The sequence below is a fragment of the Pinus tabuliformis genome, chromosome Q (genome assembly GCF_031772625.1).
Source record: "Pinus tabuliformis cultivar Carrire ecotype Pingquan chromosome Q, CPIR1, whole genome shotgun sequence".
Lineage (NCBI taxonomy): Eukaryota > Viridiplantae > Streptophyta > Pinopsida > Pinales > Pinaceae > Pinus > Pinus tabuliformis.
Genome location: NC_142296.1, coordinates 89,291,279 through 89,303,423, shown reverse-complemented (window position 1 = coordinate 89,303,423; position 12,145 = coordinate 89,291,279).

Here is a 12,145-nt window from a genome sequence, read left to right as displayed (position 1 = left end):
TAAAATATCTTGTAGTTTGTCTCATTTCATGTGATAATTCTGTGTTTTGGGCTATATTTCTTCATATTTCTTGTATTCTAGATTTATTGCAGGTCAAGAGCATAACAAGTGGTATCAGAGCACTTTCTAGGGCTAGTTGTGCCTCCAATTTTCGCAAAAACAAATTTAGGCTAGAGATGTGTTCCCACATCTTTAAACCATGGGATCTATCGTTGAGCGCATAAACCTACAGATTTGGGGAGACATGCTCGTAGGAACTACAAGATATGGTGACACTTGTTGGACTACCTTATAACCCTTGTGGGTACCCTTTGAGTAGAAAAACTATGCACAATCTACACTTCCACGTACTCTTGGGTATATCGAAAGCCTCCTAAAATAACTTGAAACCTATCCTTAGATAAGCCAACAATCATCTTGCTTCTATAGTACAATGAGAAAAACACTCAGGGAGATTAATCACATGTACAATAGGGTAATCGGGTAGTATGACTAGGGTACAGTCGATCCTCATTAGTTAGCTCCCTAAAAGATTGCGATGAGTACTATTGTTGGAACACTCCATATATTGCAATCTGTAGCACCTATCACTCTTTTGTGACCATAGTTCCCTCTGCTATTTAAATATCACCCCCTACCATTTCTTCCAGATCAGATCCAGTTGTTGGGGTTCGACTGTCGTTGTCCAGATTAGATCCAACAGTCAGTGTTTTTTCACTGCCATATAATATCAAATTCAATAGTTGGGATTTTCATAGTGCAGATCAAACTATTTGTGCAGTGAGGGTTTGGTAGCCATAATCCAAATCAGATAGTCGTAGCACATTCTGCAGTACCAAGACCCTAGGGTTTCTATTGCTACAATATCGACCCTATTTTCGCAGGATAATTGGTAGTATCAAGATTTATAAAATGCAGCCACTGCAGTATTAATCAGTAAAAAAAACAAGTTTGAGGCCATCCTGGAACGCTTGAAAGAGACTTAGCCCATAAGATTCAGGATAACGACCTAGTCGCAGTGGTATCATTCACTTGTAAGCACCCAAATTTCTGTGGGTCCCATTTTTTCCCGACGTGGCTTCAAGTGACCCACGTCCCTAGACTCTCGAGCTTGCCCTCTTTCCAAGCATACTACTCTTAAGTAAGCTCAAATTTTGACTAGGGCTTTTGTATACTCGGTACCACATCTCAAGCTATGGTTGTCGAAAGGAAAGCCAAGAAGGTCGACAACATTGAGAAAATATTCGATGAGTTCTGCAAGTCCATTACCTCCTTGCTAAAAAAACTAACAAATGATATAACAACTTCTTGCAAACTCATGAGGGAGGAGCCTAGTGTTGATGCACACATAGAAGGATAATCCAACCATCATATTCCCTTCCATGGAAGTCACCACTCTTCAAACCACCAGACACCCAAGATGGACATGTACAAATTTGATGGCTCTAACCCGACTGTATGGGTAGCACAAATGGAACAATATTTCTTCCTTAATGATATCTGCAATGATGGAACTAAACTACATGTGGGGTCCATTTACTTGGACCAAGAGAGATGAAATTGGTGGCAGTGGCATCAAAAATGTTATATAGGGAGGGAAACTTGGAACATGTTCTCAAAAGCCATATGTGATTACTTTGATCGGGAATCTCATTTTTTGGGTCATCTCACTAAGCTCAGGAAAACAGGTACAGTAAAGAAATACATTGCAGCCTTTGAACAATTGGTCATCATAACTAAAAACCTAGGAGATGACTTTTACTTGGAATGTTTCATTAGTGGCCTAAAGGAAGCCATCCAAGCCCATGTCTGAATGCATCACCCAGCTACTTGGTTGGATGTGTTTCAAAAGGCCTTAGATGTGGAAGTTAACTTAAATGTGGTGGGCTTCAGTATTGCAGCAATAATGCTGCAACTCCTGGGACTCCCTTCTTTACTTTTATCAACCCGGTAGTTCGTAACAAACTTGGAAGTGACGGTGCTATATGCACAAGTACTAGCTCTTGCCGCAGGCTGTCACTGGATCAACTGGCACAAGTCTGCTAGGAGCTTAAGACAACTTCTATGAGCTCTTAGAAGAAGCTTTTAACTATGATAGATGAAAGTAACTCAAAGGAAGCCAATATACTTGTAGAAAGAGGCTGAAAGCTGAAAGGAAATGCAAACCCTAACAAACCCTAGTTTTACTGACTACCCCTACTGGTGCACAAAAGAGGATGAAACTACAGAAAGGGTTGACATTGACTCTTGGGGAGGTAAAGTGCATGTGTCTAAGCTGCTTTTGTAGTGAAATTTGAAAAGCAACATCTTTTTTTATTTTTGAGTAATTTGTAAAAATCATATGTGCATGTGTTTTAACTGTTTTTAACTATGCAGAGGTTGATTGGCGAAAGGAAATGGGGTAGGCACTTGCAGGAGGTTGGGAAGGTAAGAAGAGGGCCTAAGGGGTCCCTAACACCCTTCCAGAGAGTTTCACAATGTTCAGACCTCGAAAAATCGCTCACGTGATCTTCTATAGGAAGTCTGTAGGGGTTCTACAGGATGTTCCGAAAGGGGATTTTGAAGGGTTGATGGTGGAGGAAAGATGGAAAAGTGGAGATGGAGGTTGGATGAGGATGTGGAGGGGTCTAGGACCTGGCAAGTGAATTTGAGAAGTGATGAGGATGGTTGGATTCGTTCAAGGATAGATAGAGCAATGTTGCACAAAAATATGGAAATTAGGTCAAAGTGAGAAAATGTGGCAAACAAAGGGCAAGAATCTGAGTTAGGGGATGGAGCAGGTTGCAATGATTGAGGAAGGGTAGGCAGGGAGGTATCACAGGTGTTCTGTACACTATTTCATGAAACTGACCAAGCAAAGACCATGCAAACCAAATATCTAGCTATTCTAACCTACTTTGGCCTAGGAACCAGCAACCATGATGAATAGAAATTCATTGGTAGAAAATCATGTAAACATAACTATGAAAACAAAACAAGAATGGATCTAAGCATGTAATCACATCTGGTATCAACTTTTGCAACTGAGAAACTAACACTAGCAATTGCATGAAGGAGCAAGAATAGTGTTTTTGTGGCAGCAAGGACACCTTGGTCTCAGCTCATGGTCCCGAGGAGGGAGAGGTGAGATCCAGGGTTGCTTGATGGCATTTTTCGAAGATATTTTCTATTACCAACCTATCAAATCACTCTGAAACATGAAAAGCTTTTTTTTAATCATCAAAAATGACCTAGGTAACTAAGCAAGATTTTAATCTACTAGCAAAAATTATTTTATGAAGACAACAAAAACATATAAAAGTACATAGAGGAAGACCTGGCACTTGGGTTGGGCCCAACCCCAAGAGATACAGGCTCCTAAGAAGAAGCTCAGAGCTGATGCAAACTGAAACTAATTTCCATTACTCAGAAAATAACCATGTCACAAAAAATGTTTTACAGCAGAAGCTCCAAAATGAGCTGAAAGGAAGAGCAGCCTAAAGTGAAAAATACAAAATGTTCAAAAAGTAAACTACGAAGGCTGGAAGCCTTCCCACTTATGCACTACGAGGACCTCCAATAGTACTCCTTAATTCAAGGGGCTTGGCTGCTCAAAACTGCAAGTACTCAGCCACTTTACAAAAGCTGCTCGGCTGCCCTTGGAAATCAACTTTGGTGGACTGCTGAACTCCGAGCTGATGGTGGTGAACTCAAGGAAGGGCCATTTAGTGCAGGAGACACCCTTCCTACGAATCCTCAGCCTTGTTCCCCCGTATTTGGCTATCAAATGGCTCATAAATGCTTGGCCTTGGTCCAAAAGTTGTCCAAAAATCTGCAATAAACACGTATTAGCCTTCATGGTCAAGTGACTATTGTCATTCATACAATCAACATAAATATACTCAAAAGCATGCATAAACTATGAAGAATGGTGGATTTATGGAGAATAATAGGAAAAATGAGCCCAATAAGTTACCCATTTTTGGGGCTCATCATCACCCCCCTGCTAAGTGGGTTGCTCATCCTCTGAGCAACCAATCCAACTCATCATCTTTGATTACTTTGACTACCTCTCTCACATCCCAGGCCTCTGAGGTGATGTCTTCTTCTCGGTCTCAAAATCCTACTTTTCTTTCTACTTCCTCCCACTGCCTATGTTCCTCTTCTTTTTTGACTCCTTCCAACAGTCCTAAAAGCAAGGGAGGACTAAAATTTTTGCCGATCCAATTGGCTTGCAGATTTTGCATTGACTGTTTATAGAGGGGTACCCTTGCCAAGGCTTCCCTCATCCTGGTTGGGGAGTGGTATTCTCTTATTTTCAAACTGTGGGGCAGTGTGTTCCACCTCCTTGTGCAAGCATGGATGCAATTATCCCCCAACAATCTTTCCATGTCTTCAAAGTGAGCAATGGCTTGAGCTTGTCGTTCAATGTAACCTAGTAAAACCTGAGGGTTGCTGGCTAGGTGCTGATGGGCATATATCAAAGCTGATGTATCCTTTGGTTCTGCCCTAATAATGAGTGGTTCACTTAGCTCCCTGTTCATAATATTCCGAACCTCTGCTGCCCTCTTTTCCTCATGATTTAACCAAGAGGCCATGGCCATAAGTTGCACATCTCCCAATGTAGCATTGGGGTCCCACAGGATCATGTTTAGAAGGGCCAAGTTGTGTAAATAGAATTTAGATAACTTGGCCTTATCTTCTGTTGAGCTGCTGTCACACAAAGTCATGAATTGATGGTAATTTTGAAATGGAATGGTGCCCCTTTGGGCCAAGGTGTTAATCTGGAACTGCAACCATTGATCATTAAGATATAAGGCATATGACTTGGCAGGTTGCCTACATTGCAAGGCCTCTACTGCCCAGCTAGCCATGCAGGCCAGTTGGGCTTCCTTCTCTTATACCTGTTGCTTTAGAGACTGTATTTCCTCTGCTGCCTGTGACTCCTTCTCCTGTAGCTATTTTGTTAGCGCCTCAACCTCAGCTTGTAGCCCATCCACTCTCTGCTGTTCATCAGAGGTTTCTTTGTCTGCTGGAGGCTTTTCCTGTTGTTGTTGTTCTCCTAGAATGGAGGGCCTATCTTCCTGTAGCTGTAGCTGCCGTTTCAACAGATCGATCTCTTCCTGTAGTTTGGCCCTTTGACTGCTTCCCACATGCTTCACCATGGCCAATTCTTTCCTTGACTCCTTGAGTTGTACTTCCAAGTGACCTATGTCTACCACACCCTTGGACTTGGCGATCCTCATCCAAGTGTGAGTCCTAATTATTTCTTCTTCTAGTGCAAAGAAGAGTGCCACCACAAATTTCTGGGGAATTATTTTCCCGGCTTCTAACAGGTTATAGTATGAGCCCAAGCTAGGCTGAGGGCTTGGTTCCAATATTTCCTCTGTCTTTTCTTCTTCCTGTGATTGTTTGGCCGCATTTTCCTCCAATTTCTCGGTCTCTTTTAGCTTAGCCTGAGTTTCTTGTAGAGATTTCTCAGCTTCCTGTAGAACTGCCTTTGAGTCCATCGCCTTATTTCTCTCCCTCCAAGTGGAGGTTTTTGGGCTTCCTCGTTCATAGGTGATGGATATCTTTGAAAGAGACCCTTCTTTTGGTTTAGGTGTTGTGTCCTCAATCACAATTGGCTCCTTTGACTGTGATTGGGGTTTGCCCACTTTGATCCGTGTGCTCCTCCTTGCTTTAAAGTACATGGAGGTTTGCCTCTTTCGCTTCCCTTTTTGTTTTGGAGATGTGCTTAAGGTGGCAAGCACAGCTGCTACCTCCCTTGCCAATATTTCAAGTGATTTCTCCTTTTGCTGTTCTTTTCCCATGCTTCTTGTAGAAGTCCATGTGTCAACTGTTTCTGTCTGTATTGCGGCCATTTCAGGATGTGTCTTTACCTTTTGTTTCTATGTGTCTTCTTTGGCTATGAAAGCCTTCATTTGGGGTTTTTCTGCCTTTTTTGCTCTCCTCTGCATTCTCTCTTCCCTTAGTGTTTGTGATGTTGTTTCTTCCTCTGTTTTAGGCTCAGCAATCTGGCCCTTTCACCCTTTTTCTTTCTATCCTTGTTGTGCTTGAATGTCCTGTGTTCCTTCACCATCGATTTTCTTACCTTCTTCAGTGTGTTCTCCCTCCTCACTGCTAGATGAGGTGATGTCTTCAGCCAGAATTCTAATATCGTCATCCGAAGACATGTTTCGGAAGATTTCCCAATATATGGGGACAATGTAGGTGTGCAGGGCATCTGCCACTAATAGCTTGATGAACCCATGATGGGCCAACTAATTTGGGATCCCTTCATTTGATTTTATACCACATTCAATTAGTGACTGGAGAAGAAAATAGGGGATGCTCAGTTTCTTTTCTGGAGGTAAATCAATTCCATGTTGTAGTTCACATAGCAACCTAAAATGATAACCGTAGACAATGCTAAACCTCCCTTCACATGTAATGTACTTCATAATTTGGAAACTGACCTCACTCTAGAGAGGAGGAAAGCTGGTTCTTCTAACCCCGTTTTTGTGTTCTACAGGATGTTCCTCAGGTAGGAAGAATGTTTTCTTGGAAACTTGGCCCAATGACCTCTCTTCTTTGCTCCAAGGGAGCCCTAATGGTAGAACAATAACATGACTGATGAGCTTAGGGGTAACTTCTATGGTAAAACCCCTAAAACTAACTGTGGCCTTTGTCTTTGATTGAGGTCTTAGGGACATTAAAAATTTCTCCGTTATCTCCTCGTCATGACCCCGAATTTTGTCAAAGAATGACATCCAATTGGCTTGGGTGAAAAGGTCCACCACCTCATGATGCTCATGCAGTTTGCTGGGGCCCAAGGGTTCTTTCCTTATGAATCCCCCTGGCATGGTGAGAGTGCCTTTTTTATGCTTTAATCAGGAAAGGGAATTTTGTTTATGGTTTTCCCCCTAAACTCAAGAAGGGATTTCTTGGGTATCCACTATTAATTAGCAACTATTCCCTGGTTTTCAACACTGTTGTTGCCCAGAACTCGGCTGTCTGTTTATGAAAGGAAGAATTTTGTTTCTACAGACAGAGTACAGAGTTCAATTTTTCTTCTCAGCACACATACAGATATACAAATTCAAACTTTTTCATACACAGGTTGGCCCCCACAGTTGCATATCTTCCCTAAAAGAAAATTTTAAAAATAGGGACGTGGAGGAGAATCTTGATGCAGGAACAACTGAGAAACCTAGTGCAACACGTAGGCAAACATTATACTTCCAATTCCCAGGCAGATTTTTCTCTGATTCCCCAATTTGATATCATTCAATTCACCACCTTTTCAAATCATACCATGCATAGAAGAGTTTCTCGAGCCTACCTCGTTTGGAGCTCCAAATTCGACGAAGAAAAATCCCAGGCTTCTCTGCTCTGGAAAGCTGTGCAGGGTTTCCTGTAGAACCCTTCCTGTAGAAGAGCCCCCGGTTCCTGTAGAATGCCTCGGTGCCTCTGAGCCAGCCTGATACGCGGGAGATTCTCCAAAACAGGTAGAAAAACTGATGGAGGACGACTGGTTAAATTTTTTTTGGAAGCGGAGGACGCATACATCAGTCGAGGACGTTGCAAGTGCAAAATGGACAGAAGGTGGTGTGAGTTTTAGCTGAGCATCTATTAACTGTGACGTGATTCGTGGTGAGGGGATGAGGTGGCCAGACCAAACCATTGATCCGATGTAATGGCCATAATTTCTCTGCATGTTTCTGACCACCATCACCTCCCCTCTTCCATTAACCGCACCACAACTTCCAGTCCCGACGATTTCTTCCTGAATGGACAGTCCATAAGTGTTGGTTGCTCACCTCATCGGCAATTTTGAATGTAGCTACCTTGTTTGGATCCCACGAGGCTAAGTAATTGGCCAAGGGTGGCTAGTTGGCTGGCCACTGATTCCATTCAATCCGAACCATTTCCATAGGCATGCAACTCTTAAAATATAGTTTATGTAATTGGTAAATGAGTTTAGACACTTACCCGTGTGGTCACAACCGCGTTATGCAGATTTCGGGTCTTGGAACCACTCCTCCATTTGATGAGCCCCAAATTTGGTAACATTTTGGGCTCATTTGGCCTAACTACCCTTGTTCAATCCTTCATTTTTCATAACTTATGCATTATTTTCTAGTATGTTTATGTCATTTGTACGAATAAGGGTAGTCACTATTCCTAGGTGGCTAACACGTGCTCATTTCAGGATTTTTTGACACATGTTGAAGCAAAAACGAGCAGACATGGGCTAGGAGACAGCCAAGCTTGGGTTGAGGATTCGTAGGGGGTTTTTTTATGGCATTAAATAGCCTCCCTCAGGATCTTAACCCCCAACTCCGAGCTCCAAAGGCCACCAAAACCGGATCTAGAAGGCAGCCAAGCAGATTTCTTGGAAGGAGCTGTTCACTCACAGTTTGGGCAGCCAAGTCCCATAGATTTAGGGGGCCAGCTAGGGCCTCGTATTGTATAAATTTTAAGGCTTCAACCTTCGAAAAGGACTTTTGGAAAAACTCTTGCATATTCTGCACTACGCGCTGCTAGCTCTATTTTGTTCTTTTGTAGCCATTATTGGCAAAACTCTTGACTTATGATTATTTTTTGATAATGGGAAGCAGTCAGATTTGATATCATCTCTGAGTTTTTTATAGGAGCCATAGCTCTCGTGGTTGGGCCCAACCTGAGAGCCTAGGGCCTCCTTATTTGTATTGTTATCTTTCCTTTTAGCACTGTGATTTTCCTTTTATGCATCTGAAACGAAGTTTGTTGAGCTAGATTTAGTTGTGTTGGTTAAGTAGGTTATTTTTGAGGAATAGAATTACTTCAGATGTGTAGAATAGATTGATAAGATAAAGATTGATAAAAGCTCCATAAAAGGGTTGCCTGCACTCTCAGTTTCACCTCTCCCTTATTGGATCAGGGGCTGGAATTGTGGAGCCAGTGCTGCTCAACAAAAACAGTAGTTTGCTTGACCATGCAATCATTGGTGTAATGTTTTTCATTTGTAGAAGTTAGTCATGTGTTTAGACATTTTTAGATGTTCCTTTGATTAAGTGTTGTACATGGTTCTCTTTGGAAATAAAGCTGCTGTTCATTTGTTTCATTGACAGTTTGGATAGATTAGCTAAGATTTCGATTGTATGCAGGATTTGGTTGATTCAGTTAAGTGCACACCGTGCAGGGCATATCCATCTTTCTCTCATCCACCTAAGCTTCGTCTAGGTTAGTTGCTCCATCTCCTATTCAGGTTCTTCATCTCACACCTCCTCTTCTGTCCACGTAACCCTACCTTCTTGCTCTTCCACTGCCTTAGCCTTCCTTAAGACAAGTTAGCTCTCCACATCCTCTCATCACTTCATCCATCAGTCACTAGGTCATCTCAGACCCCTACCCTACCTCCCTATCCATTCATGCATCCTCTTTCACTCACCCATCTTCCAAAATCCAATGTCAGAACATCCTGTAGAAATTTCTGAACATCCTGTAGAAATCCCTGAAACATCTTGTAGAACCCTTGCAGACTTCCTGTAGAAGCTCACAAGTGAGGTTGATGGATAGCCAAACTTGGTGAAACTCTCTGGAAGGGTGATAGGGACTCCTTAGACCCTCTCTGAACCTTCCCAACCTTTTCCAAGCATTTCTCCTCCTTGATCCACCCCTACACAGTAAGAAGCCAGTTAAAAGTACATGTATGATAATTTTGATAACGTAATCAAAAATACCAAAAAGATGTGTTCTTTAGATGGAGATAGCATAGGCATGTGCATTTCACCTTTGTAGAAGTAATGGCATCTTTTTCAATAGTTTGCATCCTCTCCTTTGCATTAGTAGGACTAGCTGGCAGAATTAGGGTTTGCTAGGGTTTATGTTACTCTTTGACTTTCAGTTTCTTTCTGCAAGTAGATCAGCTTCCTTTGAGTTAGCTTCCATCCATCAGGTACAAAGCTTCTTCTAAGAGCTCATAGAAGTTGGCTTGAGCCCCTAGCGGACTTGTGCCAGCTGACCAAGTGACAGCTGCGGTAAGAGCTAGTACTTGTGCATATAGCACCGTCGCTTCCAAGTTTGTTACGAACTACCGGGTTGATAAGAGTAAAGAAGGGAGTCCCAGGAGTTGCAGCATTATTGTTGCAATACTGGAGCCCACCATATTTTTGGCGCCGTTGCCGGGGAAGCGTCAGAGTATTAGTGATTGTTGCTTTTCTTCTATTTTTCTACACTCGCCTTCTACTAAATAGTTCATTTCATTTCCATTCTGCAATTTCATTTCCGCAAAAGTAAAATAGATATTTCCTGCTTTCATAGATTAGCAATTTCAATTCTGCAAGCGTAGACTAGCAATTTCAATTCTGCAAGCGTAGACTAGCATTTCATTCCTGCAATTTCATTTGAGCAACGTAGCTTAGTCTCATTTCAATTCCGCATCTTCATTCCAGCAAGATAGCTAGTTGCAGTTCAATCTATTTTAGTTTTGCAGGTACAAGCAGAAAAAGCAAAAAGCAATCAAAAGCCTTTCCATTTCATGCCTCGTAGGAACAGAGATAAAACCGGCAAATTCTTACCCAACACCCCCACCACTTCACTGAGTCACCCTTCTCTCTTCTTTGGTGACAGTGATCCAGAAGAACCTATAGGCGAGCCTCCTGAGACATACGAAGATCCTATACCAGAAGAAGAGTTAGAAACCATCCCACCTGAAGCCATGGCTGAAGATGGAAGAGAAGATGAGAGAATAGAAGGTGCCTTTCCCATCCGAGAGACCAATGGAGACATGAAAATGAAAAACATAAGCCCCTCCGCTTTACCTCACTTCCATGGATTGACTACTGAAGATCCTGATACCTTCTTGTTTGAGTTTGCTGTCCTTTGTCGAACCTATGACTATACAGAAGATGAGCAAAAACTGAAACTCTTTCCCTCTACTCTCAAGGATGCAGCATTACGCTGGTTCATGGGATTACCTGGAAACAGTATCACCACTTGGGCTCAGATGCAGCAAGCTTTCAATACCAAATACCGGGACTACTGTAGGTCCAAGGAAGCCAAGGGAGAGATCTTTCGGATGACCATGGGAAATGAGGAGTCTTTAGAAGATTATGAGGAAAGATTCCAACTTAGCTATAAACGGGCCAGGTGCACACTTGACCCTGAATCTCTCAAGTTGGTCCTGCTCCGAGGAGTCCCTGAAGACCTCCTAGATACCCTTCACATGCTAGCTGGAGGAGACATCTACCAACTACCTTACGAGGATATAAAGACTGTGTTTAGAAACCACTCTAGGGCAGCCCGGAAAAGAGGTAGGGGAAACCCCCTTTCAGCTAGTGCTACTTTCTCCAAGCATGAGTTTGTTAATCAGCTGGAGGACCTCAAAAGTGAGGTGAGACAGACCATTGCCATGCAACTTGATACATTCCGAATCCAGCAAAAGAAAGAGGAAGCTGAGAGGGCTTTGGCCATCTTCTGTCCTAGGTGTACAAGGAAGCACCCTAAGAACGAGTGTCCCTTACACTCGGTAGAGGTATGCTTCGTTTGTGAGGAGGACCACCCCACAAACCAATGCCCAACCTTACCTGGGTTTAAGGCCATGTACCAAGGAACTGAGGCACCCACTGAACCTCTCTACCTCCTCAACCAAAGAAGGCCGCATGGACTTAGACCTTACCAGCAGGGGATGCAAGGGACATCCCAAGCCTATTGTAGCCCCAACCAATCTGCTCCTATGCCTTCTTGGGGGCCCCCTGCTCATCCTCCCTGGTCTGTGCCTCCTCCATGGTCTTACCCACCTCAATACCATACTCAGCCCACTACTCTTTCGTTTCACTCACATGTCTAGCCATAGCCTCAGTGGAATGCACCTGAACCGAGGTGGAGGCTCCAATACAACACTCCTCCCGCCAGTTTTCCTCCACCACCAACTCAACCACAACCATTACCTCCTGCTCCTCCGAGACAACCCCAAATGCCTGCTCAACCGAACTCAAACCCCAACAACCGACAGGCCCAGCAGGTATATACCGGAGAAACAACCTGCCCTACCTATGCTGTGGAGATCCAGGAGATCAACCTGCGATCCGGGAAGACTCTTCCGGATTGCCAACTTCCTCCCCTAGAGGACGAGGAAGACAAACAGGAAAGTGAACCCAAGACCACTCCACCCTTTCCTGAGAGACTAACAATAACCACA